The following is a 24045-nucleotide window of genomic DNA, read 5'->3' as shown; positions in this document are numbered from 1 at the left end:
TCCACATCCAGAGAAAGAACTATGGAATTTGTTGCAGAATGAAACAAACTGTTTTCTCTTGTGTTTTGTTTTGGTTTGGTTTGGTTTTTCTCATGGTTTCTCCCATTCATTTTAATTCTTCCATGAAGCATGACTAAGGAATGAAATGCATTTAGTAAGAATGTATGAATAGAACCCATATAAGTTTTGCATGCCATCTTAGGGAGGGAGCAGGAAGGTAGGGGGAGAAAATCTAAAATTTATCGAAGTGATTGTAGAAAACTGAAAACAAATAAATTAAATAATTTTTAAAAAATTATTTAATTTTGAAAATGGATTACTGGAATTGCACAGCTTCATTAAATCCCAGAAACAGCCTCTGATCTTCACTTTCTGTGCCCAGAGAAAAGGCCACCTCTTCACAAAGACCCCCTCACAATTATGCCTCTGATATTAACGGTGATTTCTGGAACACAGGAAAGGAATGCAGAGAAGAAACTATGAGCTCCTACTATGTCTAAAGAGGGTCAAATTCCCCTTTAGTAGCACACATCCTCTATTGTCACAATTTTGAAAGTTTCTCCAAAAAGTGACCATCTTTGGGAATATATCATCTGTGCCAACTCCAAGGGCTACACAATCACAAGGAAAGTTTGGAAAACTGACCAAATACCCTGCCCCTCCCTTGGCTCAGGAAGACCACTGCTTAGTTTCTTCAGGGGACATGACCACAAAAATTGAAGAACAAGCCAACAGGCAGAGTAGGCAGCGGAAATGGTGACAAAGAGGACTCAGTTAAGCTTTGTCATTTTCTCTCTTTTATAGTTTATATTTGTCTTTGATGGTTCCTTCCCAATGTTTTTTCACGGTTACATAGAGCCTCATTGCTGCCTGGGCATCCTGAATCGAACAGTGTTCTGACTGCTGTATTTTGATACCAAGAATTTTCTCACTGAGCAGTTTCAGAGATGGTCTTCCACTCTTTACTTGTATCCTGAAAGGTTTGTATTTCTGTATGTCTCATATCTTCTTTCTGGGATGATAAAGAAATATAATTGTCATTATAATTATAAGTAAGTCATTATGCAGGGCACGTCCAACTAGAATCGTGCCCTTAAGAAATTCTGCCACTTCCTTTTGGACAACGTGGTGCTCTTTTCCATGTTTGATGTCCTCTGGCTGAATGCCACTGACATCTGTTTGGTAATCAGTCCCTTTCTCTGTTGGCTTAACATACTTGTTCATAAACACACTTCCCAAACTGGTTCACAATGGAGGATCAGGAAAGGGTGTTTTCTTCCCCATCTGGCACTGCTCCCACCACCTCACAATCCATAGCTAATGCCTTGTGTCATGCCTTCAAATGCCCCTTCTTTTACCAATGACAGATTTCTTTCCTTCAGATCCAGTTTTTTTCCTGGCTATTTTTGAAGAAGCAATGGCAGCTTCAATACCTTTTAGTATCTATGTCATCAAGCCAGATGTCTGATTCTGTGGGTGGAATAGGAACGAATTCTTCTGCTTTCCTCTTCTCGGGCTTGATGTCCCCAGTTTTCTGATGAAGGCTGACATTTTTTTCTTTTCTTGGTTTCAGTTCCATTACCTGTGCCTTTTGTTTCACTGCACTTTTTATGAAGGACAAGCTTTGTGTCATTCAACGATCCTAAAGGAATAGAAGTGTTGGAGGAAAGTTGGCCTATTTTGCCTGCCACATTTGGTAGTTCTGCATCATCATGTTCTTCCTTTTTAGAAACACTTCTTTCATTCTTGTGATAGATTTTGGGTTGTCTTCTGGGTTTCCCCAGAGTCAGAAACAGACTTTTCTAGATTTGGTGTAGATTTCTTGTTTGTTTCAACAACTCTTGCAAAACCTTCCAGTTGTGGAAGCATTTTGATGGGCAGCATTGCCCCTGCCACCCAGGAATCCTTATTCTCCTGTTTCTTAGAAGCTTCTGTTGCCATCTTGAGGTTTTTTTCCAGAATTTCTTCCTCTTCTTTAATTTTTTTTTGCCATCAGGCTTCTTGACAAGCTCCACCTTGAAACAGCATGGTCCTTGGAAAGTTTGGCAAGTTCAACCTTCACTTTCATCTCAGTGCCATCCGATGGCCCTGAGGCAGCTGAAGCCCTGTCCTGCCCTGCAGATATGGAGACCTTTCTCCAGCCTCTTCACATTAGAGCAAGAAATACCTTCAAGAAGGAATATTTAAGTAAAAAAAATCTTTTGTATAAATGTTTAAGTACAAAGAAAAAAGGAACTGTGTGATTTTTAGAAGGCCTGATAAATTTTATGTGTAAGCTAATTTATTGCAATAATTTGATGGGATTGATAACAATTTTGTCCAATCTTACTGTGATTAGAGAGACTTTACTGCTTGAGGAGAAAGCTTTCTCAGTATCCTGCATCTTAATTTTGAGTTTCATTCTTAGGTTTGTTATGTCCTTTGGGGCAACCTTAAATGGGTGCTTTAAGAAATAGGTCAGCAGAAAGCAATCAATGGGAGTGAGATGTGAGATCTAAGGCTGGTGAGTATCTATCTATCTCTGGAAACAAGGTAGGGAAGTTATCTTGGGAAGGCTAAGTTTTAAGGGTGTAAGACTTGAAAACCCATTTTGATGCTATTGTAAATATGTCCCTGCTTCTAACTCTCATAGCAAATTTCTATCACCAGGGTAGACTAACAGTGAAAGTTTGTTATTGCAATACTGGATCTATTGCATATTAGACTAATATGAAGGCATCTGAATTACTGAAATAAGTTTTAAGTGGGAAAGCCCTTGCTGTTTATCTGAATTTATATTTATTCCATGGCTTAAGCAAGGGTTAAATTAATACTTACATACATATGTATAAGATTCAGTTCTTACAGCATCTCATTCTTTCAGAATGATATAATGACAGAAATTTAGAGAAGCTTGTGAAACAAAGACATGAATCTATTAAGTTGTGTGGTTAAAGTCAGGAATTTCTTTTGTTTATTTTTTAAGGAATAGAATTTCAGTACAATCAGATATGGTAGTGGAGAGTAGTAACTTATGAGCTAGCTATCTTATATTAACTTAATGGGAAATCTAATGTAACTTGTGTTTGTTCTTTAATCTGGGGTTAGAACCTGTGTGTAGAGCATGACTTGAAATGTGTGCACACTACTTAAGAGTCACCATAAAGATGTTCCCATTGTTTAAAGGGATTCCAAAAGCTGTAGTCTATGTTTATGTCCATTTGAACATGGTCAATAATTGAACATGTTTTACTATGGACAATGTTTCATATAACTTGTTCTCTGTATACAATTTAGCATTATTATATTTACACATCCCACCCCAAGTCTTTTGTTTGTCACTGAGCATCTGAAAGCAAAATCATTTGTGTAACATTGAACCTAAGGATGAAAAGCAATTCTTTACCATGAGTACCAGTTATATCAAGATAAGTTGTGGTTTTTCATGATGAATTCTCTTACTGTTACCAATGTGAGATTATAGTCAATACTTATTGTCAAGGAAATGTGATTTTTAAAAACTGAATCACATCCAAAATTATGATTATTAGAACTTGCTATTTAAGATCTTATGGGACTATAACTGATACTGTTCTGATTCTGATTCCAGGTATGATCATCATGGAATGCTGTTACATCAATGATCCATGACGCCAGCAACCCTATGAGGTTGACAACTACGAACTGAAGGTGCAGTTAGTTCTCATAAGAAAGGTTGGGAGCATGAATCTTGGCAAGGACTGAAGTAGGATTATTCAAACTCCAGTTCTCCAGGATAAAATTTCTTCTTGAATCAAAAATATCCTACCTGACTGACTTTAAGCCTGGCTCAAATGCAATTGGCTATCTATATAACTTTTTCCTGGAATTGACATGAAGTTAGGGAAGCATTATTCCCTTACTGTAGAAGTATGTCACAGATTTTTCTTTTATGGCAAATTTCTATAATCATATTAGGTGCTCAGTATAAACACAATTAAGTAGTTCTTTTAGGTTAATGCAAAACTACCTCTGAGCTACTGTAGTGAGAAGCCAGTATAAAATTTGAGCTATTTGGCCTAGAATTTTAATTCTAATTCGAATCAGCTAAGCAAATGAGTATTTGGCATTGTCTTCTGTCTGTTACTAGTTATGTATTCCTGTGTTAAGGTCCTTTAATTTCTCACAATAGTACAGGGATAATTAGACCAGTGATGCAAAGACTTGGGAAACCACGATATAATTCTATTTAGTGGGGTTATTATCATAACTGTTTCAGTTCTGTTTTAATGAAAAGAATAGCAGCACAATTACTTATTTCAACAAAAGAATGGCTTGTGGTCTGTCTTGTAAATGTCTTAAAGAGAGATCCACTTTTCCTAGAGATTATTCACTTGAACATGACTAGAAGTTTAAAATATTTTATTATAAATATCTTATTTGATAAGTACTGTTTTGAAAGTGATTAGAATGTATTTAGATATCCTATCTCTGAACCTTTGTTACAACTGAAGTTAATTTGGCAACTTTTAAATGAATTCATTTTTGTATTTCATATTTTGTATTCCTTCTTCCTATAAAAAGTGTTCTGTTATTAATTCCTTAGCAGAATACCATCCGTCTAATGGGGGAATGAACAATGCTAAGTATAAAAATTAGGTTCTAATTTTTGGTTTGTATCCAAGTTTCCTGCATATATCAACATGACAACTGACCAATCTAGAATTGTAAACTCTCTGGTCTAAAAGGTTCCAAATTTTATTTTCTAGTAATAGAGCCATAAAGTCTCTCTTTTTTAAAAGAAATTATTTATTTATTTTTAGTTTTCAACATTCATTTCCACAAGATTTTGAGTTCCAAATTTTCTCCCCATCTCTTCCCTCTGTCCACCCCAAAACGCATGTATTCTGATTACCCTTTCCCCCCATCTGCTATCCCTTTTATCACACACCTGCCTTCCCTTATCCCCATCCCCTCTATTTTCTTACAGGGCAAGATATAGTTCTATACCTCATTACCTGTATATCTTATTTCCCAGTTGAGACATAAGGTCTCTTGACCTGACTATTGGCAAAGCAGGTTTAAAATTGTGTTAAGACCAATTTTGTAGGAGATTTTTAGCAGAGAAGAGGTGATCTAATGTATTGATAATCCATTTTTACCTATTGTTAATATGATTTTGCTTCTTAATGGAAAGATCTTCCCCATCCATTAATAGGCCCATGTGACGTGCTTAAGTCACGTGAAAGCCTGAGTCACATGACTCTAAATCACATGGAACAAGAAGAGGTGGAGCAAGAGAGGTGGAGCAGGAAGAAGCAGAGCTGGAGCAGAGTTGAGAGGAAGTTAGAGAGCAATCAGAGATGGGAAAGGCAGTTGGCTAGCGTGAGTAAGAGAGCTTGTTTGTGACTTGTTTAAGGGAGCTGGTTTGTAGGAAGCCTAACAGAGGAAGGCTTGGGGATGGTAGTGCCCTCTGCATTTTTACTGTGTATAGATTTCTTTGTTACTATGATGGATTTGGCTTTCTGGCATCTGAATAAATGTTTTGATTCTGTTTTCCATGTGAAGAGTCTGTTGAATTTTGCCATTCAGAATTGCACTGGCATATTCGTGGTCACCATAGGTGCTGTGGATATTGCATTGACACTATACCTGAACATATACAAGTGACCTGAAGCAGAGAAACCAGTCAGTTGGAAACTGTTCTGAGACCAAACCCAAACCAGAGGTTCTACATCAGATGATTCCAAAGAATCAGATGGCTATATGGGATGAAACATCTGTGAAAGGGTTAATTTTTTAAAATTGTTTACTTTTCCTTTACCACCTTTCTGTCTGTAAGGTCTATTTGTCCAAGAGGATTCTGATTTGATTCTGTCAAAGCAGTAGTCAATCTTCCCCTTTTCTCCTCACATTGCTTACCCTCATAAGCCCTATAGTTAGAAATCCTTGATGAAGGGCTTGTCATATCAGTTAATGATTCATTAAGGAGATTCTATCTGTCAATAGAATCAAATTGGGGAATGAGAGGAAATGATTATTAATAACCAGTCATTGGGGAGATCCAGGCTTTTTCCCTGTCCTATTTCCTTGTTCTAAACATAGCTTTTGAAGGACATTACTGACCTCTACCCAAAATATATCCCACCTAAACCATCTTCTCTAGATGAATTCCTGCCCATTATATTCTACTCAGGTTTGGGTAGGGATAAATTCTTAGATTAGATTGTCCAAGGCTAGGAAGTAAATGACATAATCAAAGTTAATAGATCCACCTCTCATTGTAATATTCTCTCTCTCTCTCTCTCTCTCTCTCTCTCTCTCTCTCTCGCTTTCTCTTTCTCTCATTACTTATTAACCAATCAGAGCTGATTGCCAGCCTCAGGAATATTCACTGTTCCAAGGGCATATACACTGTGAGCCTACAATCATGAGAGATCTTTGGCATTAGAGAGTATCACTGACCCTTGTATTAATAAATTGCTAGAATTATTAATGAAATGATTAGCTAATCAGAAACTGTCTCTCAAACTTTGTAAGCATCACAAAGGTAAGTGAGAGAGTGGGGATGATAGAAGAATCAATCAACTGGAGAAAATGGAATAGAATGGGATCATGTGCATGTAGAGGGATTTTCAGAGGAATTTTTGAGAATTTTCACCTCTTTATGTGAGACAGAGGTGAAGTAGGTGATTGTGGAGATGGCATCTAGGTGATTTGAGATAAGCAGAAGGGGAGAAGAAAGAACTCTCAATCAATCATAAACATTTATTAAGAAATGTGACAGATATTGTGTTAAGGAAGGAAGATTTTTTAAAAAGAGGCAAAGATAGTCCCTTCCCTCAAAGAACTTACAATCTTTATCAGTAATCAGTGAATGACCTCATTTTTTTCAATGAAATGTGAGTTAGCTTTTTAGATAAGAGGGGATGAGGAGTCAAGAGAAGTTTCAAAAGGGATAAAAAAAGTTTGGAAGAGGCATTGGAGTGAGTGGGATAGTTAGTTTATTAGGATGTACAAAAGGATACCTTAGTGAGGGTCCATTGGAGGTTATGTAATATAAGTTTATAGCATACGGTCAATATTTAGAGAGAAGCTGAGAGAGAACTAATTTCATCCCCTCATGATTGCATGATCCAATCAAAATACCTTTGCCTTTATATGGAAGATGCTTACTTCTGTCTATAAAAGCAGTGTTTGATTTGAATCTTGGATTGGACCAGAGGCTGTCTTGGTGTGTTAATGCTTTGAAGGCAAAGGACTAACTAATGGATCTGTCAGTAATAGGAGAAAAGGGGATTTCTAGCGTAGTTGGGAAGCATGACAGAGTGAATGGAATGTTTCATATGGAGTCAGTATGACCTGAGTTCAAATTCCTCCTAAGACAATAGCCATATCACCCTGACCAATTACTGGACCTCTCAGTTGCAGCTTTTTAATCTATAAAATGAGAAATTGATTTCTAAGTTTTCTTCTAGCTCTAAATAAAGCATGATCTCTGACCTGAAAGTTCTCCAGAGAAAAAAATTAAGCATTTGTGTGTGTATGTACACATACATATGTATGTACATATGGAAGAAAAAAGAAATTTACATGATAATTTTGCTATATATTTGAAAGAAATAGCAAGTTGTACATAGAAGACTTGAAGTTTCATGTGTAATCATCTTTTTTATTGTACTATAATATTGAAATGCTTGTTTTATTCCACAAATAAAAAGTAATTTTAAAAATAATAGTCATGTGTGTGGAGAGAGAGAAAGAGACAGAAACAGAGAGAGAGAGAGAAAGAGAGAGAGAGGGAGGGAGGGAGAGGAAAATAAGTAAATTAAGGTTTAATAAAGGAAAATAAAAATAAGGAAAATAAGAACAGGAGTGATGATGAATGGGAAATAGAGCAGGTGGTAAGGAATCCTCAGGGTTGTACTATTACTGCTCCCACTCTACCACTTATATTATTTCCTGGGAATTGATTTCCTCTATAGAAGAAAAAGAGAATGGGAAAGATGTTGGAAAAATTTTAACAGCAAGCTAAAGAAACCTCAGAATGATGTTTCATGAGGCCATAGTCTAATGGAGCCAGTTGAAAGCTTGCATCAGTCTCATAATTCCTTTTTTAGGAGAGCTTAGAGGATTTGTTCTAGCAAATTCAAATGGAAGAACCAATGGGAAGTTCAACAAAGAGATTACCCTTTGTCCTTTTTTCAAACATAAAATGATGAGTTCTGCATATTTAGCCCCATAAAGACAAATTACCTCCTAAAGAAGGACAGCAAGAGATGAAGTGCAATCGATAAAATGGATGGGTTTAGTAGACTCCTTATCATTAACTCCCCTTATAACCAAAGGGCTATGGGTGCAACTAGATCCTGTCTTTAGAGGAGAATCTCACCTGATGGTGTTATGATTTAGCTGTGGATTTTTCCCATCACACCACCATAAAAGCCTAAGCAGATAAACTAGTGAAATTTGGTGTAGACTCATCAGTTATTTGAGTAAATAGGGATATCCACACTTATAGGCACTCCCTGGGAGAAGATATGTTGTTTATCAGCTTGTTAGATAAACAGTGAGATGATGCTCTTTCTGATAAGGTTCTTTGGGTCTGACTTTTAAAATATGGGATGAGCAAGATGTTTGATGGTCAGTCTATATGATGAATACTGGAGAACAGGTTTGGGTATGAAAGAATTCACTTAGATGTTCTCTTGGGCAGCAGGAGCTTTACTGATACTAAAGCAACGAATCTGTATTGTAGAAATGGGGCCAAGTAAGGCAACAGGTATCTGGGGAAGCTAAGCTTATATAGCAATATTGTGGCTAAAACTCATGCAGCCTGTAGATGTTCCATATGAAGATGTAATTTTATGGTGTTTCAAGATAAGGAGGAAAGGACTTTAGAATGCTCTTAAGTTACAGGATGAGCTTCCCTAAGGAAAGGCCTCACAAAGTACTGGAAATGCAACCCTTAATAGTCTCCTTAACTCCTAGGGTACCATATGCTGTGCCCATATAATACGGAGATGTTAATAAATTGTATAAGGACATCCAGGACTAGGGTGACATCACTGAAGAACTCTATCATATCTTGGTTGCCCCAATAAACATCCTCCAAACTTCTGGTCATGTGAAGCTTCTCAGGTCTTAAGAGACAATTGGAATGAATCCTCCCTCACCACCACCCCCTGAGGGCTGTTTTCCCCAAGGCTTGAGCTATTGTTACTGAGAGAAGGGAGGGACCCAAGTCACTGTGGAAACATGGATTCTATAAGGAAGTACTCCAACTGACAGCTACAGTACTGCTAATACCAGGGGACACTCAATAATCCAAAGAAATAATTCAATTTTTAAAAAATTAACATATCTATTTTTAGTTTTCAACATTCATTTCCACAAGGTTATGAGTTGCACTCATAGCCCTTTGGTTATAAGGGGAGTTAATGATAGGGAGTCTACTAAACCCATCTATTTTATTGATTGCACTTCATCTCTTGCTGTCCTCCTTTAGGAGGTAATTTGTCTTTATGGGGCTAAATATGCAGAACTCATCATTTTATGTTTGAAAAAAGGACAAAGGGTAATCTCTTGGTTGAAAATTTTCCAAATTTTCTCCCCATTTCTCCCCTCTCCCACCCCAAAACACCATGCATTCTGATTACCCTTTCCTCCAACCTGCTCTCCCTTCTATTACACCTCTCCCTTCCCTTATCCCCATCTTCTCTCTTTTCTTGTAGGGCTAGATAGATTTCTATACCCCATTACCTGTATTTCTTATTTCCCAGTTGTATGCAAAAACAATTCTCAATATTCATTCGTTAAACTTTGAGTTCCAACTTCTCTCCCTTCCTTCCTCCCCACCCATCCCCACTGAGAAGGCAAGCAATTCAATATAAGCTGTGCATGTGTAGTTATGCAAAAGACTTCCATAAGAGTCATGTTGTGTAAGACTGACTATATTTCCCTCCATCCTATCCCGTCCCCCATTTATTCTATTCTCTCTTTTGACCTTGTGCCTCCCCTAAAGTTATTACTTCTTATTACTCCCTCCTCCCATTTGCCCTCCCTTCTATCATCTCCTCACCCAACTTATCCCTTTCTCCCTATTTTTCTATAGTGTAAGATAGATTTTCACACCAAATTGAATGTGCATGTTATTCCCTCCTTTAGCCAAATGTGATTAGCTTCACTTTTCCCCTCTTACCTCCCCCCTTTTCCCCTCCATTGAAAAAGCTTTTTCTTGCCTTTTTTATGAGAGATAGTTTGCCCCATTCTATTTCTCCCTTTCTCCTCCCAATATATTCCTCTCTTACACCTTAATTTTATTTTTTTAGATATCCCTTCCTATTCAACTCACCTGTGTCCTCTGTATAAATATTTAATATGTGTGTGTGTATATATTTGTATGTATATATGTATGTATAATTCCTCCAACTCCCCAAATACTGAGAAAAGTTTCAAGAGTTACAAATATTATCTTTAAATGTAGGAATGTAAACAGTCCAACTTTAGTAAGTCCATTATGACTTCTCTTTGCTGTTTACCTTTTCATGCTTCTTTTCATTCTTGTGTTTGAGAGTCAAATTTTCTATTCAGCTCTGGTTTTTTTGTCAAGAATACTTGAAAGTCCTCTATTTCCCTGAAAGGTCATTTTTTCCCCTGAAGTATTATACTCAGTTTTGCTGGGTAGGTGATTCTTGGTTTTAATCCTAGTTCCTTTGACTTCTGGAATATCATATTCCACACCCTTCATTCCCTTAATGTAGAAGCTGCTAGATCTCGTGTTGTCCTGACTGTATTTCCACAATACTTGAATTGTTTCTTTCTGGCTACTTGCAATATTCTCCTTGATTTGGGAACTCTGGAATTTGGCTACAATGATCCTAAGAGTTTTTCTTTTTGGATGTCTTTCAGGAAGTGACTGGTGAATTCTTTCAATATTTATTTTACTCTCTGGTTCTATAATATCAGGACAGTTTTCCTTGATAATTTCATGAAAGATGATGCCTAGGCTCTTTTTTTGATCATGACTTTCAGGTGTCCCATAATTTTTAAATTGTCTCTCCTGGATTTATTTTCCAGGTCAGTTGTTTTTCCAATGAGATATTTCATTGTCCGCTATTTTTTCATTCTTCTGGTTTTGTTTGTAATTTCTTAGTTTCTCATAAAGTCATTAACTTCCATCCACTCCATTCTAATTTTTAAAGAACTATTTTCTTCAGCGAACTTTTGAACCTCCTTTTCCATTTGACTACCTCTGGTTTTTAAAGCTTTCTTCTCCTCATTGGCTTTTTGGACCTCTTTTGCCATTTGAGTTAGTCTGTTTTTAAGGGTGTTATTTTCTTCAGCATTTTTTGAGATCTTCTTTAGCAAACTGTTGACTTGCTTTTCATGATTTTCTGCATCACTCTCATTTCTCTTTTCACTTTTTCCTCCACCTCTCTTACTTGATTTTCAAAATCCTTTTTGAGCTCTTCCATGGCCTAAGACCATTGCATATATATTTTGGAGGTTTTGGATGCAGAAGCCTTGACTTTCATGTCTTCTTCTGATGGTATGCATTGTTTTTCCTCACCTGAAAGGATGGAAGAAAACACCTGTTCAACAAGAAAGTAACCTTCTATAGGTTATATTTTTTCTATATATTTTCCCCCCTTTTTTTGGGCATTTTCCCAGCCAGTTACTTGACTTTTGAGTCCTTTATCAAGAGGAGGGTATACTCTGGGGACCTGTAAGTTCTCAGTTCTTCCAAGGTGGCACAATCAAGAAAACTCCTCTCCTGGCCTCTGCTCTGGTCTGGGAGCTACCAAAGATTTTCTACCCAGCATCTGCAAGTAGCATTTCCTTTCCAGAGCCTTCACCAGCTCCACCACACCAGCACTCTTCCTCATTCCAGGACTGTCACTCTGGGCTGAGACCCGATCAGTGGCTCAGTTCCCCCAGGGTCCTTAAGCTGAAGGTTACAAAAGTGGATGCTGCTGCTGCTGCCACCTGGAGCTGGGGGTAGGAGAGGACCCTGTTCCCTTCTCACTCAGATGAAAAAGCTTTCTCACTGAACTTTGAAGCTATCTTTAGCGTTCATGGGTTAAGGGATCTGGAAACTGCAGTTGCTGCTGGGGATTCTGCCTTGTGAGGCCTGCTCTGGTCCTGTTCCTGCTGGTGCATGGTCAAGGCTGGGCTGGACTCCATGGACTGTGCTCCACACCCTGTGCAATAGAACTTTCTCGTCAGCCTTCCAGGCTGCCTTAGGCTGGAAATTTCTTTCACTCTGTCGTTTTGTGGCTTCTGCTGCTCTAGAATTTATTTGGAGTCATTTTTACAGGTATTTAAGGGCTGTGGGGAAGAGCTGCAGCAGGTGTGTCTTTCTACTCCACCATCTTGGCTCTGCTCTCCAAATAATTCAATTTTTTCCTTGAAGTATTGAGGTTTGAGGGCTGCTGGGGACCCCAAAATACCAACATGCCAGATCATGCTTGAATGAATTTGACACAAGCCTTCTTAAAACCAAAGAAAGACAAAGTTTATTAAAGATTCGCCATACTGGGTTGACTCTTAAGGAGTCTAAGCATTTGTAATGCTTGTATTCACAAGCAGGCCAGATGCAATCTCAGCTAGACAGAGTCAGAGCTAGATTGAATCTGAGTGCCTTCATGGAGGTGAGATGGAACTTAAATATGGAAAAAGACTGAGAGAAGAATGTAGGTGCCACCAAGTAGTCTGGGACCCCAAGGATGGTCTTGATCAGGAAGGTCCAGGGGTTTTGATGGGAATAACCAGTACCCTGGGGTGAATACAGATCTAATCTAGGGAGGATCTTGATGAGAGTGGTCAGCAGCCTGGGGAATGGGGTTCTGATAGGATCAAGGGTGGGGAGTTCAACAGAGACTTGGGCACAGTGATAATGAAAAGCCTATGGGCTCCAAGACACAGCCCAAAGATTCAAGGAGAGTTCAAGGATGTTCTTAGAGACTATCCTTCATCATTCCCCCCTGAAAGAGATGGGACCCAAATTCTTTTGGGGTAAGGGGTGAAGGTCTCAGCTTCTGAAACTGCTCCCTGCTGTCAAGGGGCATAGAGCTGTCCCTGCTTCTAGGGGTCTTGTTCAGGAGGTACATAGCCTGAGCAGTTATCTCGATATTGATGGCTTGCTCTATGGAAAAGACAAGCCTGCAAAGAGGTTAGGCAAAGAAGAACCAAACAGGAACAAAAGGAGTATAAAGAAAAGACAATTTCCCTGCCATATAGGACAACTTTTCTGGAAAGAATTAAAGATGAATATGGTAAGGCCAAAGCATAGAAGGACATGTTTGATAGGGGAGTTTTTTTCTGTCAGGTAACCCCTTTCTTTTCAGATCGCTCCATGGGCATATAAAACAAGGAAAGCATATTTTGAGTAAATAAAAACACCAACTGGCCTAGGGTCAGGTGCTAAGGTATGGCTTAAGACTCTCAAAGTCTGTCTTCTCCTTTCATCAATATACAGAGTGAAAGGATTTTCTAGATTGGGTAGACCTAGTGTTGAGTTGGCGGTCAAATAGTTTTCAGAATCTCAAAAGCTTTAGCCTGATGTGAGTCAGTGCCCTGAATATAGTCATAAAGGAGTTCAGCAATAAAACCAAAATTAGGAATCTAGACTCTACAAAACTCAGCCATGCTTAAAAACACTTGAACTTGTTTCTTAGTGACTGGAACAGGGATAGACAGGATTGTCCTTTTTCTCTCAGAGGTTAAGGAATGAGAGGTAGGCATGAGTTCATGGCCCAGATACTTTACAAACTGGCATGCTATCTAGATTTTGTTCAAAGACACCCTATAGCCTCAAGTAACCAAGAAATTAAGGACTTCTTTGGCTGCAACCAAAGAAGCCTCCTGGGTGTGACTACGAATAAGAATACGTGCACATACTAAATTCAACTACTATCTGCTAGTTTCAGGTCTCTTAAATCCCTTCCCAAAGCCTGGGGTCAGACTGTCCATGTTAGCTGGCATGGACTTGATTCCCCAGGAAGAGTCCATTCAAAGGCAAAAATAAATTGTGAGTCTATGTGAAGAGGTATACAAAAATCCCCAGGGATCTGAGTTAGTATAGTGTATGGGTTGGGGACTATTGGAATAACATCTTCATTAATAGCCCTGAGATCTTGAACCTTTGATCCTGGAAGGATTTCAGTGTTGCATGGAGATGAACAAGGGACAAGGATTTTATACTTAAGGAATTTTTCAATTAAAGGTTGTAGTCCTTCCTAGGCCTCAGGCTTGATCAGTTACTGGCCCAGGTGGGGAAACCCTTTAGTGTCTGGGAGGCAAACAATGGCTGGAGTGACAGAAGTAGCTGGTGTAGGAATTCCCTGATCTCAAACAATTGGCCCGACTGTCTCCCACACTTTCAAGGGAACATGGGGAGGTCTGGTAGACAGAGGGAAAATGGAAATGGGAGGCTTGACTAGAGAAAACTGGCTCCCCAATTTCACCATCAGGTCCCTTCCCAACAAGGGGGTAGGGCAAGAGGAGATCGTAAGGAAGGAGCATTTAAACAACAGGTCCTCAACTAGGTTGGGGAGGTGGTATGTCTGGAGACATTCCCTAGTTTCCCCTTCAATGCCTATGACCCAAGGAGTCAAGGGTTGGGTAGGGCCAGAGTAATTAGTTAAAACAGAGAATTTAGCTGTGTTAAAAGTGGGCAACCTTACCTTCACCCTTGATTTTTGCCCTGGGCTTGGCGAGAGAGGTAGGGAAAGTGGGAGTGCTGTTAGCACCTAGGCTTTCCTGTCATTCTGAGTCTTGAGAAGACTGGAGAATAGGGCACTGGGGGACAGCTCCACCACTTTTCCAACCTGAGGGACAATCTTTCCTCCAATGTCCCTCCTGGTCACATGGGCATGGTTCCACAGACATTGGTTTCTGGGGCTCCCTCTGGGGGAAGGGGTGCCCTGTAAGGGCACTCCTTGGACCAGTGACCCTCTTTGTGGCATTGAAAGCGGGTTTCCCCACTGCCCAAGTAACTGTACTTCCTCTAAGGGGGCACCCTGGAGGGGTATTTCCTGGGTCTTTTTCTGGTCATGGTGGCAGCCAAGAATTGAGCATTCTCCCTGTCTCTGGCCCTTCCCCTGCATTCTCTTTCCTCTGCTGCAATGAGGTCTCTGTTGTTAAAGACTCCAAAGGTAGTCTCCAGTAATTGGACCTGAGGGGTTTGGGGTCCCATTGTCAATTTCTGCAGTTTCCCCCTAATATTTGGGGCAGACTGATTAATAAAATACATTGCTGTCCCTTCTATGGAGTCAGGATCCAAATTTTATGCTTTTTAATAGCTTCAACTAGCTGGTCTTGAAAAAGAACAGGGCTTTCCTTTTCTCTCTGAATAATTTCCCTAACTTTTTGAAAATTTACTTGCTTTTGGAATGCAGTTCTCAGGCCCTCTAATAGGCAAATTATCATACAGTCTCTCTTTCCTCTGTCCACACTCTTTTGATAATCCCATCCTGGGTCACTAGTGGGAACAGCAGCTGCTCCTGGAGGATAGCCAAACGATCCCCAAACTTTTGGGTGTGTTCTCAAATAGTTCTCCTCAATGGTATAACAGACAGACAAGAATATGCAGATCATTTCACGAAAGTTCAAATTGTCCCTAAAACCTTCAGTAAATTCAGTAGGGTCTTCCAAGTATCTCTCTAGTTTCTTTTTAATCTGAATGAGGTCTGAGATGGAGAATGGGACATGCACTCTAATAGTCCCAATAGAGGCTGGCACTTCTCTCAGGGGAAAAAGCCTTGAAGGTACTCTGGGGCCAGGCACTTCTTTAGAGAGATAGAAAGTCTCACTTCCTGTGAGGGAGGGGCTGGGGAATGCTGACTGAATTGGTTTGGGTTGCAAGGCCAGGGCATCTGGCTGGCAAAGGGAAAGATCAGCTGACACTTGAAGAAGAGAAGGGGTCAGAGGGGGAGATACCTCAGAGAGTGTGGTGGGAGCAGTGCCTAAGGCCTGAGTGGGCGTTGCCTCAGGGAGAGGGGCTGCAGAGGGAGTTGCCAAGCAGGGAGGAGACATGGGAGAAGGTACAGGGTAGGAGATAAGGAGATAAGGAAGGTAAATGAGGCAGGAATTGAGGAGGGTTGGGGTGGAGGAAAAGGGAAGGGAAACTAAGGGAAAGAAGGGGTGGTTAAGGAGGGAGAAGCATGGAAACTAGGAGGGTTGAGGGAGGCTGGGGAGCAGCAGGAGAGGCTGGGAGAGGTTGGGATGGGGATAAGAGTTGGAATGGTGGAAATGGAGGTAGGGACAGAGAGGGGATTGAAACCCTGGGGGCCATAAAATGAGGGTCATCCAAAATGTCCAGTTCACCACCATTGTCCATTTGTAGGGCGGCTCTAGCTACAAGTATCTTACAATCTTTTCTGAGAATTGGGTCCTGGGAGAGCTTAACGAAGGCCATTATGTAGGGTATTTCTATCCATTTTCCTTTTTGGAGACAATATAACACTAACATTGTGAGGTCCCAAAAATGGGCCAGACTTCATGGTCCCCCAGGTGATACTGAGGTCAAACTGTGTTGCAAAAGAACACCAACTTTTTCTTTTTAAGTTCTTTAGGGAAGTTAAATTTTTTCCAGTTTCGTGAAAGACAATGCAAAGGCAAATTTGGGGGGATTGAAGAGGATTGACCCATTATAGGCATGGGCTGGAAGTCCTTCCCTCCGTAAAGGACAGTGTAGGAGTAAGACTTGAAAAAATACAAGAGGAAAAAGATAACTGACATTTCCCTAATTCCCTAGCACCAAGGGAATTCAGAGAGTTGGGCACACACTTCCCAATAGTGCGTCCATCCTCTATGCTTTGGAACATGTGCCCAGGTCCACAGTCTCAAACATAGCCACTGGACCAACAACTTGAGAGTTTCAGGCTGAGTGCAAGACAGCCTTCTAGATGCCTGACCTACTGGGACCTGAGGTCAGGTCTGAAAACCCCTTCCAAGTGGCTTGGAGAGTGAGACGCGAATAGGGAGAGTGGGAGGCTTACATACCTTCCAGTCTTGGCAGAAGAACTTGAGATTAGCAGTTTTTCCTGGTCAGGGAACCATATGTTGAGGTTTGAGGGGTCCTGGGGACCCCAAAATATCAACATGCCAGGTCATGCTCAAATGAATTCAACACAAGCCTTCTTAAAATCAAAGAAAAACAAAGTTTATTAAAGATTCTCCGCACTGGATTGACTCTTAAGGAGTCTAAGCATTGGTAACCCTTGTATTCACAAGAAGGCCAGATGCAATCTCAGCTACACAGAGGCTGAGCTGGATTGAATCTGAGTACCTTCATGGAGGTGAGATGGAACTTAAATACAGAAAAAGACTGAGGGAAGAATCCAGGTGCCACCAAGTAGTCTGGGGCCTCAGGGATGATCTTTATTGGGAAGATCCAGAGGTCTTGATGGGAATAACCAGTATCCTGGGGTGAATACAGATCTAATCTGGGGAGGATCTTGATGGGAGTGGTCAGCAGCCTGGGGAATGGGGTTTTGATAGGACTTGGGCACAGTGATAATGAAAAGCCTATGGGCTCCAAGAAATTGCCCAAAGAATCAAGGAGAGTTCAAAGAGGTTCCCAGAGTCTGTACCTCATCAGAAGTATTGGGGAGAAGACCACCAGGGGAAAATGCACCCTTACTTAGGTGAAGAGAGTAGGATAGAAGACCCTTTTTTGAGTTTCCTTTGTGGTGGCTAATCAGAGGAAGTATATTATGGACAGGGATATTATGAGTTCTTGGGAGTCAGTACTATATTTCACCACATAATCACAGCAGATTTTATGCCATTTTTTTTTTTTTTGCAAAAAAGTGGGATGCAACTATGATGGGAAACTCTTTTTAACAAATGTGTGCCCATACTGTTTTGTCTTTTAGTTTCCCTCAGTCTCACATCAACTTTTTACTCACTGATAACTCTTTCTACAGCTGTTTCCATGCTGTTCAGTGAACACAATCACTTTCAGATTGAAGCCCACAGAAAAGTTTTTTTATATTTACCTATAATCAGAAAGAAATGTTTCACATGTTAATGTATCACTGGCAGACGAACTGTACAGTTTAGCTAGCATGGGAAAATGCAAGTCTTACTATATTATATATATGACTTATTCATGGCAGCTTCGTCTGCTCACCTGCTCTCCTTGCACTTATAGTTCTTCTTTGGATTGAGTGACAATACCATCAGTACTTCAGTGCTCTAAATAAACCATATAAGTCAGCTTTCAGGAATATAGTGAATATGCACATGCACTGAGAATTCTAAACCCACAGCTCACAATGCCACTGGTTTATATATTGCTGCTCTGTTTACCTTTTAAGTGGCATGATGGACAGAATTATACCATGTGATGACTATGACATGAAAGGTTATAAGTCAATTTTTGGACTGAAAACACAGGGTGCAACGATAATGCAGTAGTGATGATTATACAGTGAAATACAGTATCTGCAACAATGTTTATAGTGGTTCTATTCAGGTTGTTGATGTTGTTCAGTCACTTTCTAGTTGTGTCCAACTCTTTGTGACCTCATTTGAGTTTGGGGAATTTTTTTGTCAAAGATATTGGAGCAGTTTGCCATTTCTCCACCTAGTTTTATAGAACTGAGGAAAACAGGGTTAAGTGACTTGCCCAGGGTCACACAGTTAGTAAGTGTTTGAGGTCAGATTTGAACTCAGGGAGATGAGTCTTCCTGATTTCAAGCATGGTACTCTATCTATTGTGCCACCTACTGCTCACTCAGGTTGTTGGGGGTAGGGCTAAATGAAAACCTATGGAATTGCCTGAACCATCTAGAATAGCTAACAAAACAATATCCAGTTCCAGAGATTGTGAAGGAACCCTAGAAAAGGAGATGAATGAGCCTGTAGCACTTTAGTAATAAACTCCTCAGATTGCACTTGGTAATTTCCAGCAGATCATTAGAAACTAAACAAAGTTGTTGCACCAATTGCTGTAGGTGCTTTTTTACTTTTTCAGAAAAACGACCAGGCAATTCAGGACCTGAGAAGATGATGTGATTAATAATCTTTAATCCACATTCAGACTCCATAGTTATTTCTGTGGATGTGGGTAGTATTTTCCATCATGAGTCTTTTGGAACTGCTAAAAATCAATTCATTTATAGCTGATCTTTTGTAATTGTCTTGGATCATTGTATTGCTGAGAAGAGCTAAGTCAGTTAGAGTTGATCACTGCACAACATTGCTGTTACTACATATAATCTTCTCTTGGTTCTATTCACTTCACTTAGCATCAGTTCACATAACTCTTTCCAGTCTTTCTGAAATCCACCAGCTAATCATTTCTTATAATGCAATAGTATTCCATTACAATTATATCCCACAGCTTATTCAGCCATTTCCCAATTGATGTGCATCCCCTGAATTTCCAATTGTTTGCCATCATGAAAAGAATTGCTATAAATATTTTTGTACATATGAATCCTTTTCCCTTTTTGTGATCCTTTTAGATACAGACCTATTGGTGGTATTTCTGGATAAAAGGGTTTGCACAATTTTTTAGCCCTTTGGGCATTGCTCTAAATTGTTCTCCAGAATGGTTGGATCGTTTGAAAATTCCATAGTGTTCCAATTTTCCCATGTCTTCTCCAACATTTATTTTTTCCCTTTCTGTCATATTAACCAATTTGATCAGTGTGAGGTGGAACTCAGTGTTCTTTTAATTTGTATTTTTCTAATCAATAGTGATTTAGATCATTTTTTTGATATGACTATATAGATAGTTTTAATTTCTTCATCTGAAAACCACTTGTTCTAATTCTTTGACCATTTACCAATTGGGAAATGACTTGTGTTCTTTTAGATTTGACTCAATTCTATAAATTTGAGAAATGAGGCCTTTATCAGGGATATTGACTGTAAAAACTGTTTCCCAGTTTTCTGCTTTCCTTCTAATCTTGGCTGCATTAGTTTTGTTGCAAAGTTTTTTTAATTTAATGTAATCAAAATTATCCATTTTGCATTTCATTAAGTTCTCTATCTCTTGGTTCACAATAAATTCTTACTTTCTCCATCTATATGACAGGTAAACTATTCCTTGCTCTCCTAATTTGCTTATAGTATTACCTTTTATGTCTAAATCATGTACCATTTTGACCTTATCTTGGTATAGGGTGTAATGATAGTCTATGTCTAGTTTCTGCCATACTACGTTCCAGTTTTACTAGAAGTAAATTAACTAGAAGTAAATTACCCCAGAAGCTGCAGTCTTTGGGTTTATCAAATAGTAGAGTACTATAGTCATTGACTACTGTGTCTTGTGTACCCGATCAGTTTCACTGATCCACCACTCTATTTCTTAGCCATTATGAAATAGTTTTGATGATTGACACTTTATACTTTAGGTTTAGATATGGTATACCTAGGCCATCTTTCTTTGCATTTTTTTCATCTGTTCTCTTGATATTCTTGACCTCTTGTTCTTCTAGAGGAATTTTATTGCTATTTTCTCTAATTCTCAAATATTTTTGGTAGTTTGTTTGTATGGCACTGAATAAGTAAATTAATTTAGGTAGAATTGTAATTTTTATTATATTAGTTCAGCCTACCCATGAGCAGTTGATATTTTTCCAGTTGTTTAGATCTGACTTTATTTGTGTGAAGTATTTTGTGATTGTGTTTATATAGTTTATGGGTTTGTTTTGGCAGATAACTTACCAAATATTTTATATTGTCTACAGTTATTTTAAATGTAATTTCTCTTTCTAGCTCTTGCAGTTGGGCTTTGCTGGTAATATATAGAAATGCTGATGATTTATGTGGATTTGTTTTATATCCTGCAATTTTGCTAAAGGTGTTATTTTTTTCAAGTAGTTTTATAGTTGATTCTTTGGAATTCTCTACACATGTGATCACATCATCTACAAAGAGTGATAATTCTTTTCCTCATTGCCTATTCTAATTCCTTCAATTCCTTTTTTCTTCACATTGCTAAAGCTAACAATTCTAGTAAATATTGAATAATAGATATGATAATGGGCATCCTTGTTTCACCCCTAATCTTATTGGAAAGGATTCTAGCTTATCTCCATTTCATATAATGCTTGCTGATGGTTTTAGATAGCTACTGCTTATCATTTTAAGGAAAATTCCATTTATTCCTATGCTTTCTAGTGTTTTTAATAAGAATGGGTGCTATATTTTGTCAAAAGCTTTTTCTGCATCTATTATGATAATCACATGATTTCTATGAGTTTTGTTATTAATATGGTCAATTATGCTAATAGTTTTTCTAATACTGAACTGGCCCTGCATTCCTGGTATGAAACTCACCCAGTCATAATGCATTATCCTGGTGATAAACACTGTTTTAATCTATTTGTTAATATTTTATTTAAATTTTTTTCATTAATATTCATTAGGCAAAATTGGTCTGTAATTTTCTTTCTCTGTTTTGGCTTTTCCTGGTTTAGGTATCAGCTCCATATTTGTGTCATAAAATGAATTTGGTAGGACTCCTTCTTCACCTATTTTCCCAAACACTTCATAGTGTGTTGGAATTAATTGTTCCTTATATGTTTGGTTGAATTCACTAGTAAATTCATCCAGCCCTGGAGATTTTTTCTTAGGGAGTTCATTGATGACTTGTTCAATTTATTTTTCTAAAATGGGGTTATTATTTATTTTATTTCCTCTTCTGTTAATCTGGGCAATTTATATTTTTATAAATATTTATCCATTTCATTTAGGTTGTCAGATTTATTGTCATACAGTTGGGCAAAATAAGTCTTAATTATTGCTTTAATTTCCTCTTCATTGGTGGGGAATTCACCCATTTCATTTTTGATTTTGGTAATTTGGTTTTTTCTTTCTTTTTAAAATCAAATTAACTGAAGTTTTATCTATTTTATTGGTTTCTGGGTTTTTTTTTTTTTCAATAAAACTAGGTCTTAGTTTTATTTATTAGTTCAATAGTTTTCTTATTTTCAATTTTTTAAAAATCTCTCCTTTGATTTTCTGAATTTTTAATTTGGTATTAAATTGGAGATTTTGAATTTGTTCTGTTTCTAACTGTTTTAATTGAATGCCCAATTCATTGATATCATCTTTCTCTATTTTATTCATGCAAGCGTTTAGAGATATAAAATTTCTTGAGTACTGCATTGCTACATCCCAGAAGATTTGGGTTTTGGCTGTCTCACTATTGTTATTGTCTGAAAAATTATTGTTTCTTTTATTTGTTCTTTGACCCACTCATTCTTTAGGATTAGATTATTTAGTTTTCAGTAAATTTTTAGTCTATCTTTAAATATCCCTTTATTACACATAATTTTTATTACATCATGATCTGAAAACTCTGCATTTAATTTGTCTACTTTCTGCACTTGATCGTGAGGTTTGTATGCCCCAATACATGATCTATATTTGTGTAAGTGCCATGAATCACTGACAAAATCCTAACCCTACCCTAACATTTCCATTCCCCTTCAATTTTCTCCAAAAGTCTATCACATATAATTTCTCTAAATGTCTATTCATCTACTTAACTTCTTTTTTGCTTATTTTGTGGCTACATTTGTCCAGTTCTGAAAGGAGAAGGTTGAGGTCCCCCACTAGTATGGTTTTGTTATCCATTTCTTCCTGAAACTCACTTAATTTCTCCAAGAATTTGGATGCTAGAACATTTGGTGCATCATTGTTTACTATTGATATTACTTCATCGTTTATGATATCTTTTAGCAAGATGTAATTTTCTTTCTTGTCCCTTTTAAGTTAAATCTATTTTCATTTTTGCTTTGTCTGAGATCAGGATTGCTAACCCTGCTTTTTATTATTTTTAACTTCAGCTGAAGCATCATATATTCTTCTCTACACCTTTTACCTTTATTCTGTGTGTATCTCTCTGCTTCAAATGTGTTTTTTTGTAAACAACATATTATAGAATGCTGGTTTTTAATCCACTCTGCAATCTGCTTCCTTTTATGGAGAATTCATCCCATTCACACTCACAGTTATGATTACTAACTGTATATTTCCCTTCATTCTATTTCCCCTCCTCTTTATACTTTTCTCTCTTCTTTCACCATGTCCCTCCTCACCAGCATTTTCCTTTTGATCACCTGCTCCCTCAATCTTCCTTCCCTTCTATCAATTCCCCCATTTTCTTTCCCCTTTCCCCTCCTACTTGCCTACAAGGTAAGAGATTTCTCTACCCAACTGAGTGTGTATGTTATTCCTTCTTTGAATCAAATCTAATGAGATTAAGGTTCAAACAATGCTCACCCCCTCCCTTCTTTCCTTTTACTGTAATGTCTTTTGCACCTCTTCATGTTATGCCATTTACCCTATTCTGCCTCCCTATTTCTTCTTTTCCCCTTAAATATTTTTTGTATCATCACATCAAAGTGAACTTATATTTGTACTCTCTGTATACCCCTTCTAACTGCCCTAATAGAGATATAATTCTCAAGAGTTAAATATCATATTCTCATGTTGGGATGTAAACAGTTTAATCTTATTAATAATATTTTTTCTTTCCTCTTTACCTTTTTATTTTTCTCTTGAGTCTTGCATTTGAAGATTGAATTTTCTATTCAGCTCTGGTCTTCTCATCGTAAAAGTCTGAAAGTCCCATAACTTATTGAATGTCTATCTTTTCCCCTAAAACCTTATGCTAAATTTTGCTAGATTATTGATTCTTGGTTGTAATCTAAGTTCCTTTGCCTTCTGGAATATCATGTTCCAAACCCTCTGGTCCTTTAATATAGAAGCTGATAAGACCTATGTAATCCTGACTATAGCTCCTTGATATTTGAATTGTTTCTTTCTGGTTGCTTGCAGCATTTTCTCCTCAACCTGATAATTCTGGAATTCGGCTATAATATTCCTTGGACTTTTCATTTGGGGATCTCTTTCAGAATGTGAACAGTGGATTCTTTCAATGACTATTTTACCTTCTGGTTCTAGGATATCAGAGCAGTTTTCTTTGATAATTTCTTGAAAGATGCTGTTCAGGTTCCTTTTTGATCATGACCTTCAGGTAGTCCAATAATTCTTAAATTATCTCTACTGGATCTATTTTGCAGATCAGTTGTTTTTCCAATGACATATTTTACATTT

At 38.2% G+C, this 24045-nt stretch overlaps 1 pseudogene; it reads right to left on the bottom strand.

Moving 5' to 3' along the window:
• Positions 1 to 770: 770 nt before the first annotated feature.
• Positions 771 to 2068, bottom strand: LOC140531350 (RNA exonuclease 4 pseudogene; annotated as a pseudogene).
• Positions 2069 to 24045: the final 21977 nt, after the last annotated feature.

The sequence above is a fragment of the Notamacropus eugenii genome, chromosome 3 (assembly GCF_028372415.1).
Source record: "Notamacropus eugenii isolate mMacEug1 chromosome 3, mMacEug1.pri_v2, whole genome shotgun sequence".
Classification (NCBI taxonomy): Eukaryota; Metazoa; Chordata; class Mammalia; order Diprotodontia; family Macropodidae; genus Notamacropus; species Notamacropus eugenii.
The sequence above is the reverse complement of the archived record's forward strand: the minus strand, read 5'-3'. Positions and strand labels throughout refer to the sequence as shown.